A 16,845-nucleotide genomic window follows, 5' to 3' on the forward strand; every position below is an offset into this window, starting at 1 on the left:
GTTTTTTTTGCCACTGACACCAGTTTTCCAGCAGAGCTTAAGGCAAAATTCACACATTCCATTGTTTAAATTAAGGAGTAGGCTTCGTTGTGGAAATGTAGATGCTAAGTTCAGTAGTGAGTGAAAATGTGCTATTATTCCCTGTTGTCACTATAAACTAGGTCCAGTGTTTTTGCTGGACATGCCATGCCTATATACCTCAGAGAAAGGACTCTGTCCCATGTTTCTTTCTATTTTAGGGCAAATAGGAAAGCAATGTTGTCAGAGGGAGAATAAGTAATCTTCTTAGTACCAGGTGGCCTAAATAAGCATGTACAAATTTTCATAAGGGTTTTAAGAAAGTCTGATGCCTCACACTTAGGGACCTTGGACAGGTTGGACACCCGATAGAGGTAGAGATTCTCCACTAATGAGAAGGTAGGATATTCACCCTGGAGAGATTTTTGCCTAGGCAATAAAAAGTGATGTATTTTCCAGGATCATTTTAGCACAGTAGTACTCAGTGTACTAGACTCCAATACTTGACTCTTAGTGTTCATCATCTATATCTAAAAGAGGAAGATTGGGAAGATATTTGTATGCCTCCTTTCTCCTTTGTTCTTTGAGATGGAAAAAGTCTATATCTAATAATCAAGTAGAGTTTGCCAAGTCCCTTAGGGGATGAGTTAGAATCTTTCCTGGAGCAGAAAGATGTGCAGAAACTCAGGGATTATCATTTTGTCTCCATACACCTCTTCTGGGGAAAGGAAAGTTTGACTGCAAAGGCACTGCTGCTTTTAGTAACCCACTGAGGTTAAAAATAGGAAAAAATATATGTACTGCTTCAGCCTCAATTCTATGCCTGAATTTCTTATTTTAAAAGTATTTTATTGGTTCATTTTGTTCCAAGTTTTACTTAGATTTAAACTGAAAAATATCCACAGGCCATATAAACTTATGATTATTTGAAATCAGTGAAAAACTAGATATTAGGTAGATACTTGAAGGTATTTTATATCAATAAATTAAATTGAAAATCACCTACTTAAAATTTTAAGGCAAAGATCCTGAAACGTTAGTGTCAATGATGACAGTAGTTTATCTTTCCAAATGTTCACATAAAGACATACTAAACAACTAGACAGCAAAAATCAAACAATCAAAACACCAAAACCAACAACAAAAACCTGATAGACAGTATTTACATATAAAGATTAGTGATCAGCTGTCCCTATGAACTTCCAAATGCCAGTGGCTATAGCCATAAGTATGGCATGTTATTGGTACAGGCAAAAGAGCAAACAGGGATAATTGACAGACATGAAGAAAGGAGAGTCAAATATAGTCTGGAAATATTCACAGGAACACATGGTGAGAGAATCTGAGAACACTGGCTCCACTTAGATGGTGAGTTACTTGTTTCAGTAGGGAAAGAAAGCAAAGGGTCTGTGTTAAATATTAAAACTATTAAAATGCTGAAGCAGCTTAATTTCTATGAACTCTCAAAACAGATTCACTCAGGATCTCTTCCAAAGAAGGCCTCCTACACTAAAGAAAAGTTAGTGGGAGGAAGTTGAGGTAAAGGAACAGACAAAACAAGGAAAATCAGAAACCAAGGTGCCATAATTTTATGGCTATACAAAAATAACAGAAAGGAGATTCTGTGAAGTAGTAAAAGCTATATGAACCAAGCCTTCCTCTAAAATGAGCAACAGAGTATTAGCATCATATCCCATGCAATGTTTTCATAGGAAAAAAGAGATTATAAATAACATCACACAGGCAATGAGATATACGTTCATAAGCAAATCAAAACCCTGATATGTCAAAAAATTTTCAAAATAAAGTGAATGACCTTAAGAAAATAATATAGGACATGAATGAACAAATTATATCAGAATTGGGAAAACACTCAGAAATGAGGTGATGTGGTTGAAGACATCATTTAAAATGAAAGAAAAATATCATTTTAGACAGGAAGATTAAATTAGAGGAACCAAAATAGCAGATCAACATAACAAATGATGCCTTAAGAGAAAATATATGGAAAAAACAAAAATTAAATTAATGATAATAGAAAAAAAAAAAGACACTACATATTGAACAAACACACCTTAAATTTAAGAATGTGTACTCAGAGCAACCAACACCAAGTTATATTTCAATAAATTTACTAGGATTTAAAAAAATGAAATGAGCATTGCTTCAAAGGGCATGCGATATACAAAAGGAAAAGAAAAATAAAACCAACAAATCAACAAACCCTTTGGCACTTTCTCCCCTAAAATTGTGAAATAATATATTCACAAACTCAAGCAAATAAAATCTGAAGCAATGATTTTATTTAAAAAAAAATCCCTGACATTTGAGTTAAAAAGGCATGTGCAAACTCTTACTAATATACAGTCTCAAAAGATTTTTTTCCATAAGTCTTCTTTATAGAATCTACCAGAGAACAAAATTTATATAACAAAAATGACTAGAGAGATATAAGCATAATGAATGCTGGTAGGCCTTGAATATATAATTACTTGTAAAACTAGGATATTTTAAATTGATGTTTTAAGGGAAAGATTATAGCATATAATGGCTATACATTCTGATAATGGGGGAACATTGAAAACGATTAATGCAAAACTGATTTTAAAACTAGTTATATTTAGCTTATGTATGATCTTTTGTCTTGAAAAGGTTTTTATGAAGGCATTGTGACATGTAACTACTTTCCACGGTTCAGCATAGTGAATGATAAATTATTTTCTACCTTCTAATAAGATACATAATTTTAAGTATTTAAAAGTTATTCTGATAAATAATTCCTAATAATGGAAGTAAAGACTAAATAATCAACATTCCTTCTGTTATCTGCCAAAGGCACTAGGCACACACATTGACCTTTAGATAATATGGATCCCAATTCTCTTGTAGAAGTAATGAGTTGGCAGTTCATTAAAAAGTGTATATTTAGCATTTCTTAAGTAACAGGTACTATTCTAGATATTGAGAATTAAGCAGAGGCCAAAAAATAGACCAAAATCTCAATATATATTCTCTCACATAAATTAGTAAAATATATTCTCTCATATAAGTTTGTATACATGTATTCTCCTATGTAAAATACACATACATAAACATGTTCATGGAAAAGATAGTAAATACAAAGCAGGTAAGCCCCAGAAGGAGGAGGGTTGAACTGAGAGAGAAAGCAAGAGTCGTATCTTTAAGAACAGCTTCAGTGATGGCTAGATATATGACCAAAGGTATAAAGAAGATAAAGTTAGAAATCCTGGGGCTATCTGAAGATCTAAGGGAAGGGTGATACAAGCCAAGAACAAATGAAGAGTGTGAGATTAGATTAATCCTGGTATATGTGACGAAAAGGAAGGAGTGGGATGAGAAAGTGAGAATGAGATGAGGTCAAACATGTAACAAAGTTTGCATGTAAGTGGTGTGAAAAGAAAGTAGCCAAAATGACTGTAAATATGCATATGTAACACCAAAAAAAAAAAAAAAAAACTCACACAAATGAAAAGAAAGACATTATTTGGTGAAGAAGAAGTTAGTATTTGCTTTCATCCATTGTAAGGTTTTAAGCATCTATTAGATATTTAGGTTTAAGACATCAAAAATCTGTCTGGAGCTCTGAAAATAGGTCCAGGGTGTGTGTGTGTGTGTGTGTGTGTGTGTGTAAATCTGGAATGTTAAAGTGGGTGTAAGACCTAGGCAGTAGGATCATTCGAGGCAATGAGTTTGAGACCATCCTAGGGAACAGAGCAAGACCCTGTCTCTACCAAAAAAGAGGGAGGCTATCAATTTACGGATGTTTCTCACAGCCACAAAACTGAATGAGATTGCCTATTGAATAAGTGAGAATAGAAAAGAGTTCTATCAGAATTTAGACATCCTAACATTTAGAATTAGAGTGGTGGGGCTGGACCAACAGAGGAGACTAAGAAGAAAGATCCAGTTAAATAGAGTAAAAACAAAATAAAGGATTGAGAGAGAATTGAAAGAACAATAAACTATATTAAATAGGTCAAAAAGATACATATCTACTTTGTTGAATTTATCAATCTACAAATCATAGACAATGAACAGAAAATAATAATTTATTGGTCTTTCATGATAAGGTTAAAAATATGAGTTCATAGTCTAAGGAGTGCCATTAGGCACTCACTTCCCAAAATTGTCATAATAGGAATATTTGCCTATGACAGACCTTTCCAAGTGTGCCACAATGCAGGGAGTATAATTAAATTGTTTTGTATTGCCAAAAATTTCTCTATTTCATTTACATGGCATAGCAGAAACATTTATGACCTATTTTCATCAGGTGTGAACATTTTAGTGTGAACTAGAAAACTTCTTGGTACCAGTACCTCCATCTTTGGAGTTGAGTATTTTTCTGAGGTGGAATGATTTTTCTGCTGACACTTAAGACAGGCTAGAAGTACCTTGGAATTAACATCCCTGGGGAGCAGAGGGAAAATAATTCTGAGTAGTTTAACTCCATCTCCCAATCTCCCCGTTAGATTAATCTCTAGCTGCCCATTTTAATAGCTAATTATGCAACATTTTATTATACATATTCCCTTTACTCCATGATTTTCCCAATTTCCTAACAGAGACTTACACAAATGTCAGGTATATTACTACACTGAATCTTTGTATTTGATGCTTCACAAATAAATTATCTGTGCTCATAATTACAGAGCTCTTTTCTTGGATACCAAAACAACAGCAAGAACAACAATAAAACATAGTTGTCCATCTATTCTTATTGAAGCAGGAAGACTCATCAAGATCTCAACTTTTTCTCAACATCCTGTTTAAAGCTAACATGAGGAAAACTTTCCTTTGAGCATCTTCCCCTCTAACCAATTACTTGGGACTTTTTGAAGGATATATATTCATTTTTTTAATTGCTGTTGCAACAAATTCCAACAAATTTAACTTCTTAAAACAAAACAAATTTATTGTATCACAGAATTTAGGTCAGAGTCACGTAACTGGGTTCTCTTCTTCAGATATCACAAGACTCAAATCAAAGCATCTGCAGACCTGTGTTTCTTTCTGGAGGCTTAAGGAATGAATCTGCTTCCAGCACATTTAATTGGTTGCTTAAAATCATCTGTTAGCACTGTAGGAATGAGGTTCTTGTTTCCTTACTGGCAGTGAACAGTATGTTGTTGTCAGCAACTAGAGAGAGTACTTATGGCCTAGAAAGAGGCTCCTTTCATCTTCCATCTCAGGAATGAGAATAGACGTGAGCTATTCTCACACTTTTAATCTCTCTTTTTCTTACCTCATATCCTCATCTCAGTCAGAGAAATTTCTCTGCTGTATGGACTTAAGTGAGTAGATTGGGCCCATCTGAATTACCCAGAATAATTTCTGTATTTTAAAGTTTGGACCTTTATTTCATTTGCAAATTCCTTTTACAGAAGTAGCTACATTTGTGTTTAATTGAATAAACAGAGAGATGAGTCTTGGCTATCACAGAAATTAGAAATTCTGCCTATCACAGAAGCCATACAGTTTCTTAGTTCCTATAATCCTTGAACATTTTGAACTACAAGGCAGTATAGCTATGAAACCAAACTTTTAGATAATTAACACCAAATTCTAGGTCCCATAGGTACACCCAGGTAATGGTAGCCATTATCCTTCTTTGTATGTATAAGGCCTCTTTTCTTATACAACCTTCCATGGTGGGATGAAGTATTTCTCATTATCTTTCTTCTATGTTGTGATTGCTCCAATCATCACAATGTTCTACTGTCCCTATATATTTTAGTTGAATTCTGATTATGTGAGGTAGATTAAACAAAAAATAATAATAATAAATTAAAAAGACAACAAAGTATGAACTTGAGAAATACAGTGAAAACCACTAAAACTTCCAGGTAATAATATTCTCAAAGTTTAAATTATAGCATAAGATTCATAAGATATAGAACAATATGAAATGGACACAATCATCTCCGAAGCCATGAACCTGTTTAGTTACTTGCCATTGGTGAATTCAAGGCTGAAGCTCTCAGGCCTCTGGGAGGTGACCAACTTCTGCTTTACTCTCAGGTTTATTCTAAAGAGAACTAGTTTATAATCAAATCTCTCTAAGGTTTGTGTTTCCAATTTAAAATATTTTAGTGGTATTTAATGTCACTGTATTACTACAGAACAACTAAAATAACTTTTTAAAATTTTTATTAATGGCAGCAAAATATACTTAATAAAAATTACCATTTTAACAATTTGTTAGTGTATAGTTCAGTGGCACTAAGTAAATGTAGACTGTTGTGCAACCACCCCCACCACCCTTTATCTCTAGAACTCTGTCATCTTCCTGACAAGAAAATTGTACTCATTAAACAATAATTTTCCATTCTCTCCTCCCCATATCCGTGTGCATGAACCATTCTTTTTCCTGTCTGTATAACTACTAGAGGTACCACATATAATTGGTATAATTTAGTATTTGTCTTTTGGTTACTAGCTATTTCACTAATTATAATGTCTTCAAGACTCACCTATATTATAGCATGTGTCAGAATTTCCTGCCTTTTGAACACTGAATAATATTCTATTGTATGTATATACCACATTTCACTTATCCCTTTATCTGCTGATGGACACTTGAGTTGCTTCCACCTTTTGGTTTTTGGGAAAAATGCTATTATGTACACAGGCATAAAAATATCTGTTTGAGAATATTGGAATATACCTACTTCCAATTTTTTAAAATATATAGCCAGAAATGGAATTGTTGGATCATATGACAAATCTTTTTAACTTTTGAGTAACAGCCATTCTGTTTTCCACAGTGATGGCCATTTTACATTTTACATTGCCATCAGCAATAAACAAGGGTTCCAATTTCTCCACACTCTCACCAACACTTTCTTCTTTTAAAACTCTTATTTATTCTTTTGTTTGTTTGTTTTGTGTGTATGTGTGGATTATAACCATCCTAATGGGTATGAAGTGGTATATAATTGTTTTCATTTGCATTTTTCTAATGGTTAATGGTGTGAAGTGACTTTTCATGTGTTTATTGGTGATTTGGATAACTTCCTTGATAAATTTCTATTTAAATCTTTTTTTTTTCCATTTTTAATTGAATAATTTGGTTTTTTTCATTGTTGAATTGTAGGAGTTCTTTTTATATATTTGGATGTCAGTCTTTTATCAGATATAATTTGCATGTATTTTCTTCAGTTTCTTAGGTTGTCTTTTCCCTTTGCTGATAGTTTTTTGATGCACAAAACTTTTAAATTTTATTGTAGTCCAATTTTCCTATTTTTGTTGTTGTTGTTATTGCCTGTACTTTTTATCAGATTCAAGAAATCATTCCCAAATCCAATGTCAAGAAGTTCCCTTCTATTTTTTTCTTTTAGTAGGTTAATAATTTTAGTTCTTTTGTTGGAGTGTTTCATTCATGTTGAGTTAATTTATGTGTATATTATAAAATAAGAGTCCAATTTTTTTTTTTTTATTTTGCTTGTGGGTATTCAGTTTTCCCAAGATTGTAAAAGGCTAGCCTCCCATTAATGGTGCTGACGCTATTGTAGAAAATCATTTGGCCATATGGGTTTATTCCTGAGCTCTCTTTTCTATTTCATTGTTCTCTTGTGTCAATGTTTAATGCCAATACCACTTTCTTTGTTTTTATTACTATTATTTATAATAAGTTTTGAAATGAGGAACAGTGAGCCCTCCAGCCTTGTTCTTCTTTTCTAAGATATTTTAATTATTTGGGGTCTCTTGATATCCCATATGATTTTAGGATAAATGTTTCCATTTCTAAAAAAAAATTGGGATTTTGATAGGAATTTCATTAATTTTGTAGACATCTTTGATTAGTTTTGACATATTAACAATATTGTTTTCTAATCCATAAATATTGTGTTTTCATTTATTTAGGTATTTTTCATTTTTTTTTCAGCAACATTTGATAGTTTTTAGTGTAGAAGTCTTTCTCCTCACTGGTCAAATTTATTCCTAAGTATTCTCTTCTTTTTGATGCTATGATATTTTTTCCTTAATTTTATTTTCAGTTTTCTCATTGTGAATATACAAAAACACAACTGATTATTGCATGTTGATTTTAGTTTCTTCAATTTTGTTGAATTCATTAGTTCTAATCCTTTATAAGTGCAAAATAGTTTTTAAATTTAAGGTATTTCTAACATAATGATTTACACTTTTTCTCAATTTTCTCCCCCCTTCTCCAGAAGATATTACTTAAGTTCATGCAACTTATGTATTCATTGTTGTTTGGGGAAGAACACTAGATTCTGGTTCTTGATGTTTGTCTACTTGGAGCAAAGTAGACATCCATTGGAGCCCTGTTGGAGTCTTCTGCACACAGAGCTGAAAAAGTTATATATATTTTTTTGCCTCGTTTTCTTATTGTTAGTTATTTGTATTTGCTTGTTTATTTTTGCCACTAGTTAGGCATAGTTCAGGAAGCAGGATGCATCTATATTTTTTTTGAGGGTCTGTCAACTTCTTTAAACCCTTTACACCCAAGTCATTTCTGTTTCCTATGGGCTTGGGTCATTAGGTATTTCTTGATTCTCTACTAATTATCACTTTCTATCCTGAGGCAATAAAAACAGACAACTATGCTTGGAAAATGCAGAGTGAGGGAGGGTGTCAGAGCAAAGGGGGAATGAAAAAAAATAGGTAGTAACTAATATTTCAAAACTATCTCACTCACACTCATGTACTTATGTGCTTAAATGGTAAAACAAAAGCTCAATCATGACAGAGAGTTGAACAAATAAGTATTAAAGTAAAACCTCTTTGTTCTCTTATTTTGCCCCTTTTTCCATGAAAATCAGCACTAGGGATGTTTGGCATCTACAGCATATGGTAGGATAGTAATCATAGACTCTGTCTCTGAGCTGAGGTTGACCATGTCCAAATGTTTGTGTTTGGGAAAATCACAGACATTATTCAGGTCATAAATTAACTCAAGACTGGTATCCAATAAAAATATAATCCAGCTACATATGTAATTAGAAGTTCATTAGCAACCACATTAACATATGTAAAAATAAACAGCTTTTAGCTAGCTAGCTAGCTAGCTAGATATTGATATGGTTTGGTTCTGTGTCCCCACCCAAATTTAATTTGTGGGTGTATGTGTGTGTGTGTATCTGTATCTATATCTACATCTGTATCTATATCCATAATCCTATATATCTATATCCATGATATACATCCATGATATAGATCCTATATATCTATATCATGGATGTATATCATGGATATAGATATATAGGATTATGCATATGGATATAGATATGGTTTGGGTCTGTTTCCCCACCAAAATCTAATGTTGAATTGTAAACCCAACATGATGAAGGAGGGGCCTCGTGGGAGGTAGTCAAAACATGGGGTGGACTTCCCCTTTCCTGTCTTATGATAGAGTTCTCATGAGATCTGGTTGTCTACAAGTGTGTAGGAATTCCCCATTTGCTCTTTCTCCTGCCGCCATATGAAGAAAGTGTTTGCTTTTCTTTTGCCTTCCACCATGATTGCAAGTTTCCTGAGGCCTCTCAGTCATCCTTCCTGTTAAGCCTGTAGAACTATGACTCAGTTAAGCCTCTTTTATTCATAAATTACCCAGCCTCAGGTAATTCTTTGTAGCACTGCAGTAACAAACTAATAGAGAAAATTGGTACCAGGAGTGGGGCAGTACTATAAAGATACCTGAAAATGTGGAAGTGACTTTGGAACTGGGTAAGAAACAGAGGTCAAAATAGTGTGAAGTGCTCGGAAGACAGGAAGATAAGGGAAAGTTTGAAATTTCCTAGACACTTGTTAAATTATTTTGACCAAAAAGCTGATAGTGACATGGACAATGAGGTCCCAGCTGAGGTAGCCTCAGATGGAGATGAGGAACTTATTGGTAACTGGAGTAAAGGAAAGGACATTCTTGCTATGCTTTAGCAAAGAGACTGGTGGCTTTTTGCCCCTACCCTAGAATTCTGTAGAACTTTAAATTTGAGTAAGATGATTTAGGGTACCTGATGAAAGACACTGTTTAGCGGCAAAGCATTCAACTTGTGATCTGGCTGTTTCTAAAAGTGTACACTCATATGTATGAACAAAGAGATTATCTGAAACTAGAACTTATATTTAAAAGGGAAGCAGAGAACAAAAGCTTGGAAAATTTTCAGCCAGAACTTGCAGTAGAAAAGAAAAACTCATTTTCTAGGGAAAATTCAAGCTGGCTGCAGGAATTGGCATAATTAAAGAGGAGCTGAATATTAATAGCCAAGACAGTGGAAAAAAATGTCTCCAGGACATGTGAGAGACCTTTACAGCAGCCTCTACAATCACAAGCTGAGGCCTAGAAGAGAAAAATTATTTCATGGGCTGGGCCAAGGACTCTGCTGCTCTGTGCAGCCTCAGGAAATGTTGCCCTATATCCTAGCCACTCCAACTCCAGCCATGGCTAAAAGGGGCCAAGGTAAAGCTCAGGCTGTTGCTTCAGAAGGTGCAAGTCCCAAGCCTTGGTGGCTTGGTGATATTGGACCTGCAGGTGTGCAGAAGGCAAGAGTTGACGTTTGGGAACCTTCGCCTAGATTTCAGAGGATGTATAGAAAAGGCTGGATGTCCAGGCAGAAGTCTGCTGTACAGGAGGATCCCCCATGAGGAACCTCTACTAGGGAAATGCAGAGGTGAAATGTAGGGTTGGTTTCCCCACACAGTCCCTACTGGGGCACTGCCTAATGGAGCTGTGAGAAGAGGACCACCATCCTCCAGATCCCAGAATTGTAGATCCACCAGCAGCTTTTACTGTGCACCTGGAAGAGCTGCAAGTACTCAACACCAGCCCATAAAAGCAGCCGCAGTGGCTGAACCCTACAAAGCTACAGGGGTAGAGCTGCTCAAGGCCTTCAGAGTCCACCCCTTGTATCACTGTAGCTTGAATATGTGATGTAGTCAAAGGATATTATTTTGGAGCTTTAAGATTTAATCGCTTCCCTGTAGCCCCCTTTGTTGTGGCCAATTTCTCCCATTTAGAATGACAGCATTTACTTAATTCCTGTGCACCCACTGTATCTTGGAAATAACTGTCATGTTTTTATTTTACTGGCTCATAGGAGGAAGGGATTTGCTTTGTTTCAGATGAGACTTTGTACTTGGACTTTTTAGTTAATGCTGGAATGAGTTAAGACTTTAGGGGTTGTTGGGAAAGCATGACTGTGTTTTGTAATGTGAGAAGGACATGAGATTTGGGATGGGACAAGAGTGGAATAATACGGTTTTCTCTGTGTTCCAACCCAAATTATATGTCAAACTATAATGCCCACATGTTGAAGAGAGTCCAGATGGGAGGTAATTAAGTCATGGATGAGAGAGTTCTCATGAGATCTGGTTGTTCAAAAATATGTAGCATGTTCCCCTTCACTCTCTCTCTCTCCTGTCACCATGTGAAGAAGTTGCTTGCTTCTCCTTTGCTCTTCTGCCATAATTGTTTCCTGAGGCCTCCCCAACCATGCTTCCTGTTAAACCTGCAGTATTGTGAGTTATTAAATTTCTTTTATTCATCAATTACTCAGTATCAGGTAGTTCTTCATAGAAGTGTGAGAAAGCACTCACACACACACACACACACACATGCATACATGAACATATACTTTGAAATGAGGTCTCACTCTGCTGCTCATGCTGGAGTGTGCTGCAACCTCAACCTTTCAAGATCAAGTGATCCTCCTGTCTCAGGAGCCTGTGTGTCCTACCACACCAGGCTAATTTTTAAAAATGTATTTTGGGTAGAGATGGGGTTTCACTATGCTTTTCAAGCTTATCTGAAACTCTGTAAAGCATATTTTAATAAAATGTTTTATTTTATTCAGCCTAAGAAGACTCAGTACTTTCTTGTATGTTTTTGTTTGTTAGTCTCTGCTCACATTTGGGTTTTCTCATGCAGAATTCCAGTTGCCACCTTCAACACAACCTTCAATACAATCCATCTACTATAATTCCTCTTTTGGAAATCAACTTTTATCTGTTAGTTACCACACTACATTAAAAATATTTAATTCTCATCTTAACTTTTCAGTGTAAAACTCTACTTTGTGAAACAGTCTTTTTTGATATACTTTGGGACACATGGCTCATTAATACTTGTTACTTAAGTCTATCTTGCTTTGCCTTTGTTCACTTTCTACTTTATTTTTTGCTTAAGTAGGCCTTAATCAGTGGATCACATGTGAAATCTTGTTTTTATTTTGAGATGGAGTCCCACACTATTGCCCAGGTTGGAGTGCAGTGGTGTGATCTCAGCTCATTGAAACCTCTGCCTCTTGGGTTCAAGTGATTCTCAAACGTCTGATTCTTAAGTAGCTGGGATTACAGATGTGTGCCACCATGCCCAGCTAATTTTTGCATTTTTAGTAGAGACAGGGTTTCACCATATTGCCCAGGCTGGTCTGGAACCTCTGAGCTCAGGTGATCTGCCCACATCAGCCTCCAAAAGTGCTAGGATTATAGGTGTGAGCCACCACACCCAGCCTGAAATCTTTTAAAAATATAACTTCCTCAGTATGGTTTCTGGAGACTTTGATTCAATAATACTAATGTTTAAATCAGTTATTTTTATAATTTAAAATATTTAACACTTATGTTGCTCAGGGAGGATTCAGAAACTCTAATTAAATAAAACCAATTGCACATGTACTTCCACTCTCAACATGCTTTTTTATGCCTAAGGCTTTGTTCATCATGTTTCCTTTGCCTATAATTTCTCAACTATGACAGCTTTTTTATATTTACCTGGACTTTGGTGTAGTGCAAGGGTGTTTATGAAGGTCCAGAAAGTCTCAACTCCATGATTTGATACCAGCCATTTGGTTTGTAAATCCTCACAGTTTTTTAACCGAAAGCCAAAGGGCAAGTGTCTTATGCTAGAACATGTATGATTTCTAATTATTCAGATTAGGAGTCAATATTTATTATGTTTTTTTAAAAAATGTTAGTGGCAATAAATATTATATTTTTGTTAAATAAAAATTACAAATGCTTTTATATTGGCATGCACCTGGTGTATGTTGATTTTTATGTCATTATATACCTATGCCATTTGTATTTAATTTGTACTGTCCCAGAATTACATAAATATATTTACATTGGTATTTTCAGTTAAAAAATGAATTCTTTCCCTTTGATATCACTGTTTAATTTTGTAATCAAAGTATGGGGTATTTACCACAACTCTAAAATAATCCTTAGTACATGTAGCTATTATCACATTATAATAACTCAAGATGTGTGCCTTGAGATTATTTTCTATGATTCATTTATAATTAATGCTTAAATCATTTTCCATATAATGATGATTTAACTTTCTAAGATATTGAAATCAGTCAGTATAATTTTACCTCATAATACTCAACTAGTTCTATGAAAATGCAAATTAAAGAGCAGAGTATTAGGCAAATCGAATTTGCATGCATATGGTGTCTATACATAAAATGATTCAGAATATTGGATATCATTACCCAGTCATTATACTCATAGACCATAATAAGGAACAAGAGGAATTTGCCACATAAAAGACATTAACAGAATGGAAATTTTTATAGGCATACAATTTATATCCTAAGTCCTAACATGGCCCTGAATGCCAAAATTGATATAGCTAAGAAAATAAAGGCAAAGGAAACATTTCTTTCAGTATCTGAAGAATATCTCTATAGAGAATAAATTTAATGAGGTTGGATATTATCTAGATTTCTTCAAAAGGACTTAAAAGTACACCATTTTTTTTCCTGTTTAAACATTGGAATATCTTACCAAGTAATTCCAAAATTAAGCACACATTTTAGAAATTAGCTGAGGTTTGAATTGTGGATTTACTGTTTCTGAATTATATTACATTGCATGCATTTCTTAAGCTCAGTTTTTGCTTTTCTTACCCAATATAAAGCATAAATCACTATCTCATGGGAATGTTTTAGTATTAAATATTATAATCATGAATATATTAATATGTCTGTGAATGTATTTACACATATTTAATGAGTGTTCAATTTGCATTACCCCTTAGTTTTTCAATAAAAACAAATAGAAACTCAGTCCTATCCCTTTTCAGAGGCTTTCTAAAACAAAGAATTACCACCATAAAGATAAATGGTAAACTGGTTTGCTGGTCATGTCATAGTTTGTTGAGTTCTTGAAATTAAATGTGAGATTTTCTGTCACTGTAATCTCTCAATTTAATATGTACATCATATGTATTTGTATATGTGGTTGAATCATACATATGGTTTTTAACTTTTAGTGTGTTCATGGGAATGGAAGCTGAGGTAGGAGACTGAGAAATCATAGTAGTAAGAAGAATTAAATGTTAAATAAGAATATGAAATTGATGCTTTATAGAGAGAGATGGTTTGAGCAAACAATGGGATTTAGGTTTCATTGTTACTGTTTATATTGTTATTGTTTATATTGTTACTGTTTACATAGTAACAAAATTTTGATGAAATTCTGTGATACTATGATACTAGCTAAATGCAAACAAACTTTATATTTACCCCAAAGCACTTTATCTTTAGTAGGGATACTGAGGAGGTAGGGGGTATAAGACTCTGAAGTAGAAATGAGAGTCCCTGGCTAGATATTCAAATCATTTGAAGTGTTACCCTTCAAATATATGGGATAATATTAAAAAGCACAAGCCATGTGAGTGAGGACTGATAGAACAAGTCAAGCCCTGAGCACCAAGACCGCCCACATTGTGAATGTAGTCACAGTAAGATTAACTAACAAAAGAGATTGAGAATAAATAATGTCAGGAGAAAAAGCAGAAGCATATAATATCTGGAAAGCCAAGAAACAAGAAGAGGAAGAAGTGGTCAATTATGCCATATGTTGCTGAAAAATCATAACTGAGAATTGATCATTGGATTTTGCAATGAGAGTTTTAGAGGTGACCCTTAAGAGACTAGTTATAAAAATATAGAAAGAGGGGAGATAGGGGAGGGAGAGCATTAGTACAGATACCTAATGGTATTAGGACAAATACCTATGGGCTTCAAACCTAGATGACAAGTTGATAGGTGCAGCAAACTATCATGGCACAGGTATCCTTATGTAATAAACCTGCACATTCAGCACATGTATCCCAGAACTTAAATTTTTTTTTAAAAGAAGAGAAAAAGCCTAATTAATGTGGGTTAAAGAAAAAACAATGGAGAAGAGTTAAATCCAATAATATAGAAACCCTTGTCGAGGTATGTTAGAGAAAAGAAATAAATTTGAGCGCAGCTGGACGGGGATGTGGCAGCTAAAAGAGCTATGTGTTTTTGTGCCTGTTGCTTTGTATTCTGTTGATTTGTTTTGTAGTTGGCAGAAATGATGCAGCAGAAAAAGAAAAATGGATGAGTTTGGGTAACAACAAAAAAAAAAAGATTGCTTGAGCTATGTTTTACAATAGATAATAAGATGTAAGATCTATTGTACAACTGAACCAACCACACAAGGATGAACCAAATGATTCACCATGTTAATACTCCATATATATTACATAAGAGCATACATTGGTAATAATTCATCCATCTGTATGTATACTGTTTGGAAGTTCCAGTTGTAGTTCAGTAACAAGTTAAAAATGACTAAACATGGAGTTTAAACTGGTAAAAGAGGACAAGGAAGAAATCAGAGTGATAAGAGGCTGTATTATCAATAGGTCTAAGACACAGTGGCGTTGAAATTGATTGTGTAATAAAAGAAATGTATTGGGAAAATAGGAGGTGGAAGATAGTGTGTATTAGTTTTCTAAGGCTGCCAAAATAAAATACTGCAGGCTGTATGGCTAAAACAATAGAAATTTATTTCCTTACAGTAGTTCAGGATAGCAGTCCAAGATCAAGTTGTCAGCACTGTTGATTTCATTGAGACCTCTCTCCTTTACTTGTGGATGGCTGAGCTTCTCCCTCTGTTGTCACGGATCTTTTCATTATGCATATGTCTGTGTTTAAATTTCCTCTTTTTAAAAGTACACCAGTCATATTGAATTAAGACCCACCCATAAGACATCATTTTACCTTAGTTATCTTTGTAGAGGTCCTGTCTTCAAATATAGCCACATACATATGAGTTTGGAGGGTGGAGAGGATACCAGTCATCCCATAACAATGCAGGATGCTTACAATTAATATTGGAGAAAAATTACTAAGTAATAGCCAGGTGTAAGGCACAATTATGAAAGAAAATAGCTGAGGTAGTGTGCAGAGTGAGATATCATTGAAAAAGAAGGGCTCAAGGAATGATTATCTTGTTCACAGTAAAATCACTGATAGTTAATATAAGGGCAATATTGGAAAAAGTGACAGTAAAAAGGAAGCCAATACACAATTGGAAATGATCTATGGGAGCAGAACAAAGTACCAAATGTAGTATTATGAACCAATGAGGTGTAGTGATATGGACCATGAAATTTAATGTTGTTATAGAAAGGAAATAAAGAATAGCTGAAAACAACAATGGAAAGCAAAGAGGATACTTAAACCCCAATTCCAGGACCATTAGTATATGAACTGTGGTTGAAAAATGGGCAACCAATTGAGAAGACTACAGTGGGAAGATTCAGGGGAGAGCCATTAACCAAAGATTATGGGGAGAGTCAGAGAAGTGGTTGAAGATTAAATGCTGTTAAGATGTTGGAATTCACTTGGGGTGGCCGGCAAAATATTACGGAAAATATTAGGGAAAGTTATTGATTAGTCTCAAACCTTTTGGAAGGCTGAAAGGTTTTATTGTGGCAGTCCAAAGATGGCCAGTCCATTATATTATGTTAGGGAGAAGATAGAGATGATAGGCGTTTTCCCTGTTTAAGTTTGT

This window comes from Sapajus apella, unplaced genomic scaffold (assembly GCF_009761245.1).
Source record: "Sapajus apella isolate SASKATOON/1434 unplaced genomic scaffold, GSC_monkey_1.0 scaffold6, whole genome shotgun sequence".
NCBI lineage: Eukaryota > Metazoa > Chordata > Mammalia > Primates > Cebidae > Sapajus > Sapajus apella.